Below are 13,485 nucleotides of genomic sequence, written 5' to 3'. Positions count from 1 at the left end.
AAACACAACCTCTCTATCTCACATCTCAGGTAAAAGAAACTCCTAGTACAGTGATGGTGGCTGGTTAACGGCAAGATTCACTGCCTGAATAAAAAATTTTAGGTTACTCTGTAATTATATATCTAAATGTAAAACACACACAGGTGAAAGAATTTTTAAGTTTTATTGTTTTAAGTTTGTACCGTGTGCAGTGAAGTGCACTGTGGGTATGCAAATAATCGAGTCGCCGCTCTTTGGGTTCTGAAAATAGGTTAATATTCACACTGTACCTCGGCGTCTCCATTAGGGGGCGAAGAAGAGGATTGACTGGACCTAAACGCCTATTGATAAGGGACTCGGTCTTTATGTTTGAAGTATTTGTATAGCTGAGTGTGTTTTCTGTCGAGTAAAGACTGTCATTAAATTGAACAAGAGAGAATTAACAAATAAGAGACTGATACAACATTCAGGGCAGTGGTTCCTCCCTTCAGTGGGGAGGGAGAGGTCAGGTTGAGAAGAGCACTCGAGAGATGTATTTCTTTCCTAAGCTGCGTGGAAGGCAGACGGGTGTTCGTTTGTCCTGGTTTAACCGTGCACCTGCAGGGTATACACTCTTCACCATTCTGCATTTTCGTCTGCCGTTTGAGAAGAATTCCTCTCGGTATCCTGTTTAAAATTGGAGCCGGAGTGCTTGGCCTCAGGTTTCCTGTCCCACCTGCTGCTGCGCTGCTGCTTTGGGAGATGAAATCTCGTATTCCAGTTTCAGAACCCGGGTCTCTTTATCCTATGCTTTTACTTTTTTTTTTTTTTTTAATGTTTATTTATCTATTTATTTATTTATTTATTAAGATTTTATTTATTTATTTGACAGACAAAGATCACAAGTAGGCAGAGAGGCTGGCGGGACTCGGTTCCAGGACCCTGGGATCATGACCTGAGCCAAACGCAGAGGCTTTAACCCACCTGAGCCACCCAGGCGCCCCTAAATTTATTTATTTTTTTTAAAGTAATCTCTAGGGGCGCTTGGGTGGCTCAGTGGGTTAAAGCCTCTGCCTTCGGCTCAGGTCATGCTGGATCCTGAGATCGAGCCCCGCATCGCACTCTCTGCTCAGCGGGGAGCCTGCTTCCCGCCCGCTACCCCCCCCCCACCCCCGCCTCAGCCTGCCTCTCTGCCTACTTGTGATCTCCCTCTGTCAAATAAATAGACTCTTTGAAAAATAAAAGTAATCTCTACCCAGTGTGGGGTTTGAACTCATGATCCCAGGATCAAGAGACAGGTGCTTTTTGAACTGAACCAGCCAGGCACCCCACCCTTATTAGGCTTTAAAAATGTGCTGTTCCCTATGTATTGTTCTTTGATGTGCTTGTTGATTCTGGTTAGCAGAAGAAACAAACCTGAGAGAAATAAGATGAAATCAGAGAGGGAGACAAACCATAAGAGGCTCTTAATCATAAGAAACAAACTGAGGCTTGCTGGAGGGGAGAGTGGGGGGAAGGGATATCTGGATGATGAGCGTTGAGAAGGGCACTGGATGGAATGAACACTGGGTGTTCCAGACAGCTGATGAAGCACAGAACTCTACCTCTGAAATTAATAAGACACGATATATTAATTAGTTGAATTTAAATTTTAAAAAAGACATCACTCCCCACCCCACCCACCCCACCCAAGGGAAAAAAAAATGTGCTTTTCTTTCTTCCGCAGTGCTGTTACTAGATCTGAACTGCTTGCAAGGGTTCCCTAACTATTGTGGCAACTGAGCAACCTTGAAAAAGTAAATTACAGCTCTTTTTGTTTTCTTCTAGCTGAATATATATATATAAACATTTTCCTTCCCAACTTTGACACCTTCTTTAAATTGGCACTTTTTTCTCACTTTGCTGGTTCCTTTGCTTGTAACTAGTCAATCAGATGTGACATATATTTTAAATTTCACATCTTGGGGCGCCTGGGTGGATCAGTGGTTTGGGCTGCTGCCTTTGGCTCGGGTCATGATCTCAGGGTCCTGGGATCGAGCCCCGCAGGAAGCCTGCTTCCCTCACTCTCTCTCTCTCTCTGCCTGCCTCTCTGCCTACTTGTGATCTCTGTCTGTCAAATAAATAAATAAAATCTTAAAAAAAAATAAATAAATTTCACATCTTAATTTTTTAAAAAGTCTATTATAGGAGTACCTGGGTGGCTCAATTGGTTAAAGTCTGCTCAAGTCATGATACCTGGGTGTTGCTAGGTCAGGAGCCTGTTTCTCCCTCTCCCTCTGCCTGTCCCTCCCCTTGCTTGCATCCTCCCTCCCTCTCTCTGTCAAATAAATAAAATCTTTAATAAATAATTTAAAGTAAAAAATAAAAATAAAAAGTTATTACAATTTTAAAACAGCTTTATGGGATATGATTTACTTGCCATACAATTCATCCATTTAAAGTGTATAATTCAATGGTTTTTACTATATTCAGAGTTGTACAATCATCACCACAATCTAATTTTAGAACATTTTTGTCCCCTCAAATAGAAACTCTACCCATGAGCAGCACACACACACATAAACACTCCCTGCTCCCCAGCCTCTGGAAACCACTATTCTACTTTCTGTCTCTAAAGTACCTATTCTGGGGGCACCTGGGTGGCTCAGTGGGTTAAGCCTCTGCCTTCGGCTCAGGTCATGATCCCAGGGTCCTGGGATCGAGCCCCACATCGGGCTCTCTGTGCTGCAGGGAGCATGCTTCCTCCTCTCTCTCTGCCTGCCTCTCTGCCTACTTGTGATCTCTGTCAGATAAATAAAGAAAAAATCTTAAAAAAATAAAAAAATAAAGTACCTATTCTGGATATTTCATATAAATGGAAGCAGACAACATGTAGCCCCTGTGACTGGCTGCTTTCACTTAGAGTCATGTCTGCTGGGTTCATCTGTGCATACATTTGCTTTAATACTTTTTGCATGTTTTTTATATTTCTCAATGTAATGAGAAGTTAGAGATCCATGAACATGCAAAGGTCCCCCCTATGATAATAGCTAGGCTCACAGGCATTGTCCAGGGGCGAAGATACTGATGGAATAGGAAAGGAGCAAATCTGAATGCTATGAAGAGTGTTTCCCTGCTCCTAAGCTTTAAAGGACCTTCACCTTCTGGACATTTCTCTGCTTCATTATGGAAAGGTCTTGAGCAGCTTTAACTGGTTAGAGAACCAAAAGGAAGGTTAACTTTTGTTTTTAGCATTCCATGCTCCCTAGAGTCGTGGGGTTCCCAGGGCTTCTGAATCCAAAGCTTGAACCCATGTCTGATTGCAAAGGTGGAGTTTCAATTTCATTGTTTGTGATGGGGCTGGCACTTCCATTCCTGGCAACAATTCATACTGATATTTAATAGAAGATATACCCTAAAAACAACAACAACAAAAAGATCATAGAAACCTTTAATTAGAATTTTTTAAAAAGATTTTATTTATTTATTTGACAGACAGAGATCACAAGTGGGTAGAGAGGCAGGCAGAGAGAGGGGGGGGGGGAAGCAGGCTCCTTCCTGCTCAGTCCCAGGACCCTGGGATCATGACCTGAGCTGAAGGCAGAGGCTTAACTGATGGACCCACCGAGGCACCCCTGTGATGGTTCATTTTATTTTATTTTATTTTAAAAAAATTTTATTTATTTATTTGATAGAGAGAGACACAGCTAGAGAGGGAACACAAGCAGGGCGAGTGGGAGAGGGAGAAGCAGGCTACCCATCAGCAAGGAGCCTGATGCAGGGCTCAATCCCAGGACCCTGGGTTCATGACCTGAGCCAAAGTCAGACGCTTAAGGACTGAGCCACCCAGGCGCCCCTGTGATGGTTCATTTTGTATGTCAGCTAAGGGAAGTTCAGATAGTTGATAGGTCATAAACATCATTTCGGGGTGTGTCTGGAAGAGATTAGTGTTTGAATTAGCGGAGTGAGGAAAGATCACTTTTATCACTGCAGTGAGCATCATCCAATGAACAGAAGGCCCAAACAGAAAACAAAAAGGCAGGGGCACCTGGGTGGCTCAGTGGGTTAAGCCGCTGCCTTCGGCTCGGGTCATGATCTCGGGGTCCTGGGATCGAGTCCCGCATCGGGCTCTCTGCTCGGCAGGGAGCCTGCTTCCCTCTCTCTCTCTCTCTCTGCCTGCCTCTCCATCTACTTGTGATTTCTCTCTGTCAAGTAAATAAATAAAATCTTTAAAAAAAAAAAAAAAAGAAAACAAAAAGGCAGAAGAGCAAATTTACTCTCTGTGCTTGAACTGGGAAGCACATTTTTTTTTTTTTAAGATTTTTATTTATTTGACAGAGAGATAGAGAAAGAGACAGCACAAGGAGGGAAGCAGACCACAATGGGAGAAGGAGGCTCACGGAGCAGGAAGCCCGATTCCATCCCAGGACCCTGGAACCACGACCGGAGCTGAAGGCAGCCACTTAACAACTGAGCCACGGAGGCGTCCCTGGAAGACACATTTTCTATTGTTCTTGGTCTTTGGCACTCCTGGTTCTTGGGCCTTGGACCCAGACTTACAGCACTGGCTCTCCTGGTTCTCAGTTTTTCATTTCAACTGGAACTGCACACCTGCTTTCCTGGGCCTCCAACTTGAAGATGGCAGATCATAAGATCTCTTCTCAGCCTCCTTGTGTGAGTCAGTTCCTTAAAATAGAAAGTGAGCTTTAGGGGTGCCGGGGTGGCTCAGTGGGTTAAAGCCTCTACCTTCGGCTCAGGTCATGATCCCAGGGTTCTGGATTCGAGCCCCGCATCGGGCTCTGCTCAGCGAAGAGCCTGCTTCTCTGCCTACTTGTGATCTCTGTCTGTCAAATAAATTAATTAATTTAAAAAAAAGAAAAGAAAGTGAGCTTTAGTGTCTGACTCCATGGGTTAGAGAAGATAGGGTACTGAGAAGTCCTAGACCCAATCCACAACAGATGTGGTATGCACACTGCATATTCAGAACCCCTTAGGTGCAGAAAAAGTTATTCACTTCTCACAGAATAAAGTACCACGAAAGGCCAGAAAAAAATCATACTGGAGGGGCGCCTGGGTGGCTCAGTGGGTTAAGCCGCTGCCTTCGGCTTGGATCATGATCTCAGGGTCCCTAGGATCGAGTCCCGCATCGGGCTCTCTGCTCAGCGGGGAGCCTGCTTCCTTCTCTCTCTCTCTCTCTCTCTGCCTGCCTCTCTGCCTGCTTGTGATTTCTCTCTGTCAAATAAATAAATAAAAATCTAAAAAAAAAAAAAAAATCATACTGGAGTGCCTGGGTGGCTCAGTGGGTTAAGCCTCTGCCTTCAACTCGGGTCATGATCCCAAGATCCTGGGATTGAACTCCGCCCTGGGCTCTCTGCTTAGCCCAGAAGCCGGCTTCCCCCCTCTTTCTCTTCCTGCCTCTCTGCCCACTTGTGATCTGTTAAATAAATAAATAAAATCTTAAAAAACAAAAGAAAATCACACTAGGTCAAGAGAGTAAGGTAGATGACACACCAACTCAATACACCAACTTGAAGGTCAATGCAATAAAAAAAAACTTATTTCAGTAAAACTATACAAAATGAAAACACAAGGCTATACCTACTGACTAACTAACCATCTCAAAAACCGCATTCTATATATATCACTTGGAAAGGTTAACTAGTTTCATATAATACTCTGCTGCAAAAACCTAGTCATACTTCTTTTTAAACTTCATGAATAGCCTTGCTAATTAACAAGGCTTCAAAAAATTGAGTCAAAACTCAGAATTGTTCCTCTCCACGGAAATCTTTAGTAAAAGGCGAAAGATTTATACGATCTGAAGAGAAACCAGAGCATTGAAAAACAGCTCACCTAACTCATTTTTCAGGTAAATATAACTCCTAATACACCGAGGGTGGCTCTTTATTACAAGAGTTTGTGCCTGAAGAAATTTATCCCAGGAATTCTGAAAATAACATCCTCACACTTAGAAAAGTCAAATAAGGAATTTTTTTTTTTTACTTGAAAAACAATTATACTGTTTGCAATGTATTATGGGTATGCAAATGACGCTGACTAATGACCCTACAGACTCCGGAAATAGTGTTCAAAACGTTGCTCTGGGGCAACCTTTAAGGGCCAACGCAGAGACTCAGCTGCCTGACATCTAAATTTTGTCTTGGTCAACTAGACACATTCTGATGGTCTCTGTTCCTATATTAGAACTTTGAGTATGATTTATTTTTTAAAAAGATTTTTTTTTAAATTTATATTCAATTAGCCAAGGTATAGTATTTTATTTATTTATTCCAGGGGGTGGAGGAGCAGAGGAAGAGGACAAGCAGACACCCCTGCTGAGACTGGTACCCTGGCAGGGCTCAATCCCATGAACCTGAGATCATGATCTGAGCCAAAATCAAGAGTCTGACACTTAACCATCTGAGCCACCCAGGTGCCTCTAAAGATTTTATCCTCAAGTAATCTCTATACCAAGGTGGGACCTGAATTTCCAACCCTGAGATCAAGAGTTGTTTGCTCCACCAACTGAGCCACCAACTCGACTAGTATAGATTTTTTAAATTGCAATTTATAATTGCTTATTATTGGTATATAGTAACGCAAATGACTTTTATTTATCACTCTTGCATTCGACAATCTTAAACTCTGGTTCTAATGATTGTAGATTCTATTGGATGTTGTATGTATGCAAGCATATTCATCTGAAAGTAACAACATTGTTTTCTCCTTATAAATCCATACTTTTTATTATTTCTTTTTCTTGATTGATTTAACTGGGTGGGAAATCTAATAAAGACATTGGACTGAAGCAATGATAGTGGGCATCTTTTTCTTCTTCTCGTCTTAGCTTTCACTGGACCACCATTAAGTGTGAGGTTTGCTGTAGACAGGTGGGTTTTCATGGGTTGGCAGTCTATGCAGTTACCCTATGCTCATAAGGCCCTAGCTCTGTGCTCATAAGGCCCATGCATAGTGGTAAGATATTTTGTAGAACGTCCTTCTACTAGGACTCATCTGATATTTTTCTTGTGATTAGACTGGAGTAATGTGTTTTTGAGAGGAAAACTACATAGATGATATATTGCATTTTTCATCACCTCATTTCAAGAGTACATACATCTACATGATTTATCATTACTGGTATAGGATGATTCTAATTACCTCCAGAGAGGAGAGGAGCCTGGAGGTTGAATCAATGGCTAGTGGTTTAATTAATCATGCCTAAATGATGAAGTCTCCATAAAAACCCAAAAGGATGAGGTTCAGAGCTTCAGGACTGGTGAATGCCTGGAGATGCAGGGAAAGCAGTGTACCCAGAGAGAGTATGGAAAGCATCCTTTCCCACACACTTTGGGCTATGTATCTCTTCCATATGGCTGTTCTTGAGTTATATCTTTTTATAATAAACCAGTAATCTAGTAGGTAAATTGTTTTCTTAATTCTGTGAGTTGCTCTAGCAAGTTAAAATCTGAGGAGGAGGATCATGATAACCTCCAATTTATAGTTGGTTGGTCAGAGAAACTGGTGAGAGCCTGGATTTGCCGTTGCAGCAAAAAAATTATGAGAGATGCAAAGAAACAGAAGAAGTATGACCTATATGTTGGGGAAAAAAGCAGTCAATAAAAACTGCCTGTGAGATAAAAATATATGTTTATAAAAAATAAAAAATTAAAAAAAAAAAAACCTGCCTGTGAAAGCAACCAGATGTTGAGTTTAACAAAGACTTGAAAGTAGCTATTACAAATATGTTTAAGGAAGTAAAGTAAGGTATGAGGACAATGTCACATCAAATAGAGAATATTAATAAAGGGATAAAATTTATTTTAAAAGAAACAAGTGAAAATGTTGGAGTTGAAAAGTACAGTAATTGAAATGAAAAATACATTGTTGGGATTCACAGATGTTAACTAGCAGAAGAAAGAACTAGCATTCTTGAAGATAGATCAATAGAGATTATATAAACCCAAGGAACAGAGAGGAAAATAATGAAGAAAAATTAATAGAGCCTCAGAGAAATGGGACACCATTAAACACATCAGGATATGTGTAATGGGAGTATCAGAAGAGAGAAAGGAGCAGAAAAAAATATTTGAAGAAATGATAGCTGAAAACTTCCCAAATTATAGAAACACAATGATTTTCATATCCAGGAAGCCCAATGAATTCCATATAGAATACATTCCAAAAAATCCACAAACAGACACGTCATAGTAAAAATGCCAAAAGCCAAAGACAAGGAGGAATTTTTTTTTTTTAATGTAAGCTCCATGCCCTACATGGGGCTTAAACTCACAATCCTGAGATTAAGAGTCACATGCTCTATCAACAGAGTAAGCCAGTCACCCCAAGGAGTGAATCCTCTTTTTTTTTTTTTTTTAAGTTTTATATATTTATTTGGCAGAATGAGACACAGCAAGAGAGAGAACACAAGCATGGGGCGTGGAAGTCAGAGAGGGAGAACAGGCTTCCCGCTGAGCAGGGAGCCTGATGTGGGGCTCGATTCCAGACCCCAGGATCATGACCTGAGCCAAAGGTAGAAGCCTAATGACTGAGCTAACAAGACGCCCCCCAACGAGTGAACCTTGAAGGCAGTTTGAGAGAAATAAGTCATCACTTACAACAGAACCCAAATGAAGTTAACAGCAACAATGGCAGGCAGAAAGTATGAGATAACATGTTCAAAGTCCTCAAAGAAGAGGCACCTTTGGTGGTGCAGCTGGTTAAGCAACCAACTCTTTGTTCTGGCTCAAGGCATGATCTCAGGGTTGTGAGATTGAGTCCTGAGTCCCAGCTCCATGCTCAGCATGGAGTCTGCTTGGGATTTTCTCTCCCACTTCTTCTGCTCTTTCCACTCATGCTTTCTCTCTCTCCCTCTCTCTCAAATAAGTAAATAAATCTTTTCTAGAAAAAGTACTCAAAGAAAAAACTGCCAACCAGAATCCTATACCCAAAAAACCTCTATTTTAAAAATGAAGGAGAGGAACCTGGATGCCTCAATTAAGCATCTGCCTTTGGCTCAGGTCATGATCCCGGGATTCCGGGATTGAAACCGTCGTCCAGGCTCCCTACTCAGTGGGGAATCTGCTTCTCCCTCTGCCTCTCTGCCTAACTTGTGCTCTCTCTCTCTCACTCACTGTCTCTCTCAAATAAATAAATGGAAAAAAAAAAAAAAAAGAAGTCTAGGGGTCCCTCAGCTTTGAAAAAAAAAAATGAAGGCAAATTTGCAGGTAAACAAAAACTGAGAAAATCTGTTACTAGCAAACCTGCCTTACAAGAAATAAAAGAAGTTCATCAAGCTGAAAGAAAGAGACCTCAGAGAGTAAATGGGAGTCCACACAAAAAAACCAAAGAGTAACCATAATTATGTAATTATCAGGTAATTATGTAATTACAGAAGATAGCATAAATGCAATTTTGTTGTCCTTGTTTCTTCTTAACTGATTTTTTAAAGAAGAGTTTATTTATTCATTTTAGAGAGAGAGAAGCTGGAGGAGGGGCAGATGTTCAGCATGGAACTGGACACTATGCTCAATCTCACGACCCTGAGATCATGACCCCAAGTGAAAGATCACTACCTCAGCTGAAATCAAGAGTCAGATGCTTAACTGACTGGGCACCCATGCACCCTTCTTAACTTATTTAAAAAGCAATTGTAGGGTGCCTGGGTGGTTCAGTTGGTTAAGCATCTGACTTCAGCTCAGGTCATGATCTCTGGGTCCTGGGATCAAGCCGGCATCTGGTTCTCCTCTCAGCAGGGAGTCTGCTTGTCCCTCTCCTTCTGCCCTTCCCCCTGCTCATACTCCCTCTCCCCCCCTTCTCTCAAATAAATAAATAAATATTTTAAAAAATCAATTATGTAAAACAATTTGTTTATAATGTATTGTTAGGTCTATCACACAGAAATGTAATGTTAAAAAAAAAGAAATGTAACATTTTTATCAATAAGAGCACATAGAGTTTGTGAGGGAGCAAAGCTGAGCTAAAGTACTGAAATCCAGAAGAATAAAGACAACCAGAAATGATAAATAAGAGAATATTATAAAAATGATAAATACATACTTGCCCTCTTTTCTTCCCTCACTTCTTTAAAAAGACATAAAATTATATAAAGTCATAATGATAACAATGTTTTGTTTAGCTTGTAAAATTTATAGGTCTGACCTAACAATAAGACTACAAAAAGGGCATAGGAAAGAGAACTATATAGGAGTAACATTTCTATATATTTCAGGAAAGAAGTAAAAATCTGAAGTTGATTCTGATAAGTTAAGGTGTGTATGGTAAGCCCTAGAGAAATCACTAGGGAAATTTTAAAAAATTGCTAAAAAATCATTTGAGGACTTAAAATGCTAACTTAGAAAATATTCATGTAATGCAAAAAGAAACCAGTAAAAGAATAGATGACCATAAAAGATATGAAGCACATAGAAAACAAAAAGTTGAGTATATCTTCAAGTATATCAATGATAACATTAAATGTGAATGGATTAAACAATTCAACTGAAAGGCAGAGATTGTCAGACTTGATTTAAAACAAACAAACAAGATCCATCTATATTCTGCCTGCCGAAGACACACTAGATTCAAAGATACAAAGAGACTGAAAATAGAAACTGGAGGGCACCTGGGTGGCTCAGTTGATTAAGCATCTACCTTTGGATCAGGTCATGGTCCCAGAGTCCTGGGATGGAGTTACACATCAGACTCCCTGCTCAGAGGGGAGCCTGCTTCTCCCTCTCCCTCTGCCTGCCATTTACCCTACTTGTGCACTCACTCTCTCTCTCAACTAAATAGATAAAGTCTGGAAAAAAAAAAAAAAAGAAAAGCTGGAAAAATATATCATTTGCATATAGCAAACAAAAGAAAGCTGGAATGATTATCTTAATTTCAGACAAAATTGATTTTAAAACAAAAAAAATGTTACTAGAGATAGGGACATTTTATAATTCAAAAAAGGCCAATCCATCAGGAAGATATAATAATTATAAACAAATAAGTACCTAATGAGAAAGCACCAAAATACATGAAGGAAAAACTAACAAAAATGGACAATTCAAAATAATAGAGACTTCAGTATTCCACTTTCAAAATTAGATAGAACAACTAGACAATCAATAAGGAAATATAAGATTTGAAAACATTGTAGAGGCACCCTGGTGGCTCAGTTAAGTGTCTGCGTTTGCCTCAGGTCATGATCCCAGGGTCCTAGGATTGAGTCCTGAGTTGGGCTCCTTGCTCAGTGGGGAACTGTGTCTCCTACTTCTGCCCCTCCCCCTGCCTGTGTTCCTGCTCTCCCTGTCTCTCACTCTGTCAAAATCAATAAACAAAATCTTAAAAAAAGAAAGAAAAAGAAAACATTATAAACCAATTAGACCTAAGAGACATCTATTTAGAACATTTGATCCAACAACAGAATATACATTTTTCTCAAGTGCTCATGGAACATTCTCTAGGATAGAGGTATGGTGGGCCATAAGACAAAGCTCAATAAATTTAAAAGGATAGAAGTAATACAACAGTGTTCTCTGATCACAGTGAAATGAAACTAGAAATCAGTAACAGGAAGAGATTTGAGAAACTCACAAACAGGCAGAAATTAAATGACACACTCCTACATAACCAATGTGTCAAGAAAGAGATCAAAAGAGAAATTAGAAAACACTTTGAGGTGAATGAAAATGAAGATACAACCTATTAAAGCTCATGTAATGCATCTGTATACAGTGCTTACAGGAAATTTTATAAATTTATAACTTACAAATTTTTTTAAAAGCAGTACTTAGAGGAAAATTTAAAGGTGTAAATGTCTACATTAAGAAAAAAGAAAGGTCTCAATATAATAAACTAACAGGTCTGAAAATAATAAATTTCCATTTTAACACACTTAAAAAGGAAAATCTGAAAAATCTGAAAAAGCAGAGAGAAGGAAATAAAAAAGATCAGAGCAGAACTTAATGAAATAAAGACTATTAAATAATAGAGCAAACAATGAAACCAAAAGCTGGCTCATGGATAACACCAAAAAAAGTGACAAACCTTTAGCTAGACTGACCAAAGCCTAGGTGGCTCAGTGGTTGGGCAGCTGCCTTCAGCTCAGGTTTTTCCGAGAAAAACACTCAACAAACTAGAAATAGAAGGGAACTTCCTCAACCTAGCAAAGGGCATATCTGAAAAACCCAAAGCTATGATTAAAAAAAAAAGTATTCATGCTTTCCTGGTAAGATCAGAAACAAGACAAAATACATGCTGTCGCTTCTTCCATTCAACATTGTATTGGAGGTTCTAGTCAGGGCAATTAGGCAGAATAAATAAATAAAAAGTATCTGAATTAGAAAGGAAGAAGCAAAATTATCTCTGTTCACAGATGACAGGATCTGTCTATTTAAAAAAACTATTAGAACTGCTAAACAAGTTCAGTAAATTTGGAGGCTATAAGATTGATATATAAAAAGCAATGATATTTCCCTACATTGGTAATGAACAATCTAAAATGAAATTAAGAAATTATCCCACTCATAATATCATGAGAAAGAATGAAATATTTAGGAATACATTTAATTTTTTTAAAAAAGATTTTATTTTATTTATTTGACAGAGATTACAAGTAGGCAGAGAGGCAGGCATGGGGGCTGTGTGGGCAAAAGCAGACTCCCCACTGAGCAGAGAGCCCTATTCAGGACTCGATCCCAGGACCCTGGGATCATGACCTGAGCTGAAGGCAGCAGCTCAACCGACTGAGCCACCCAGGTGCCCCAGGAATACATTTAATTAAAGAAGCACAAGACTTATATTCAGAAAACTACAAAACATTGGTGAAAAAAAAATTTTTTTTTAAAGATCTGAATAAATGGAAAGACATTCCATGCTCAGGTACCACAAGTACTAACTACACAGGGTTTCTTTTGAATGTGATGAAAATGTTTCAAATTGACTGTGGTGATGGTGGAAATCCGTGGAAATCCTAAATCCATATCCGTGGAAATACTAAAAACTATTATATTTTACACTTTAAATGGGCAAATTGTATGGGCTGTAGGTTATACTTCAACAAAGCTGTTTCTTTTTTAAGTTTTTATTTTAATTCCAGTTAGTTAGTATGCAATGTTATATTCATTTCAGGTAAATAAAGCTGTTTTTTAAAAATATAAAAAGTAAATAGTACAAAAAAAATTATAAAAAGTAAATAAATAGCCAGCTCCTGGCTAGCTCAGTTGATCTCAGGGTCCTGAGTTTGAGGCCCACATTGGGGTAGAGATTACTAAAAAATAAATAACTTAAAAAAAAAAAAAGAAAGGAAGGAAGAAAATAAACACAATGATAACTCAGCTTGTTTTGTAGAGTGCCCAGACACTCAGAATTGCATCCCCAGAGCGGTTCCCACACCCCCTTCAGTTGTGGATGTTTCACCATGATTCTCATTTCATGCGTGAGAAAACATACTCAGAAAAGCAAATTTCATGTTTTCATCCAGCAAATAATCCTTGAGGCCAAAGAGTTGGTCTTGTCTAAGGGCCCACAGTGAAGAGGTGGAATGAAGGAGGGTTTCCA

The 13,485-nt window shown here is 39.4% G+C and overlaps 1 non-coding gene across 1 annotated transcript; it reads right to left on the bottom strand.

Annotated features, from left to right (window-relative positions):
• Positions 1-5,657: 5,657 nt before the first annotated feature.
• On the bottom strand, positions 5,658-5,775 carry LOC123388242. Its single transcript, XR_006602797.1, has one exon. It is a non-coding gene; the product is annotated as a U5 spliceosomal RNA (small nuclear RNA).
• Positions 5,776-13,485: the final 7,710 nt, after the last annotated feature.

This window comes from Mustela putorius, unplaced genomic scaffold (genome assembly GCF_011764305.1).
Source record: "Mustela putorius furo isolate JIRA1106 unplaced genomic scaffold, ASM1176430v1.1 tig00003896_pilon_pilon_pilon, whole genome shotgun sequence".
Lineage (NCBI taxonomy): Eukaryota > Metazoa > Chordata > Mammalia > Carnivora > Mustelidae > Mustela > Mustela putorius.
The sequence above is the reverse complement of the archived record's forward strand: the minus strand, read 5'-3'. Positions and strand labels throughout refer to the sequence as shown.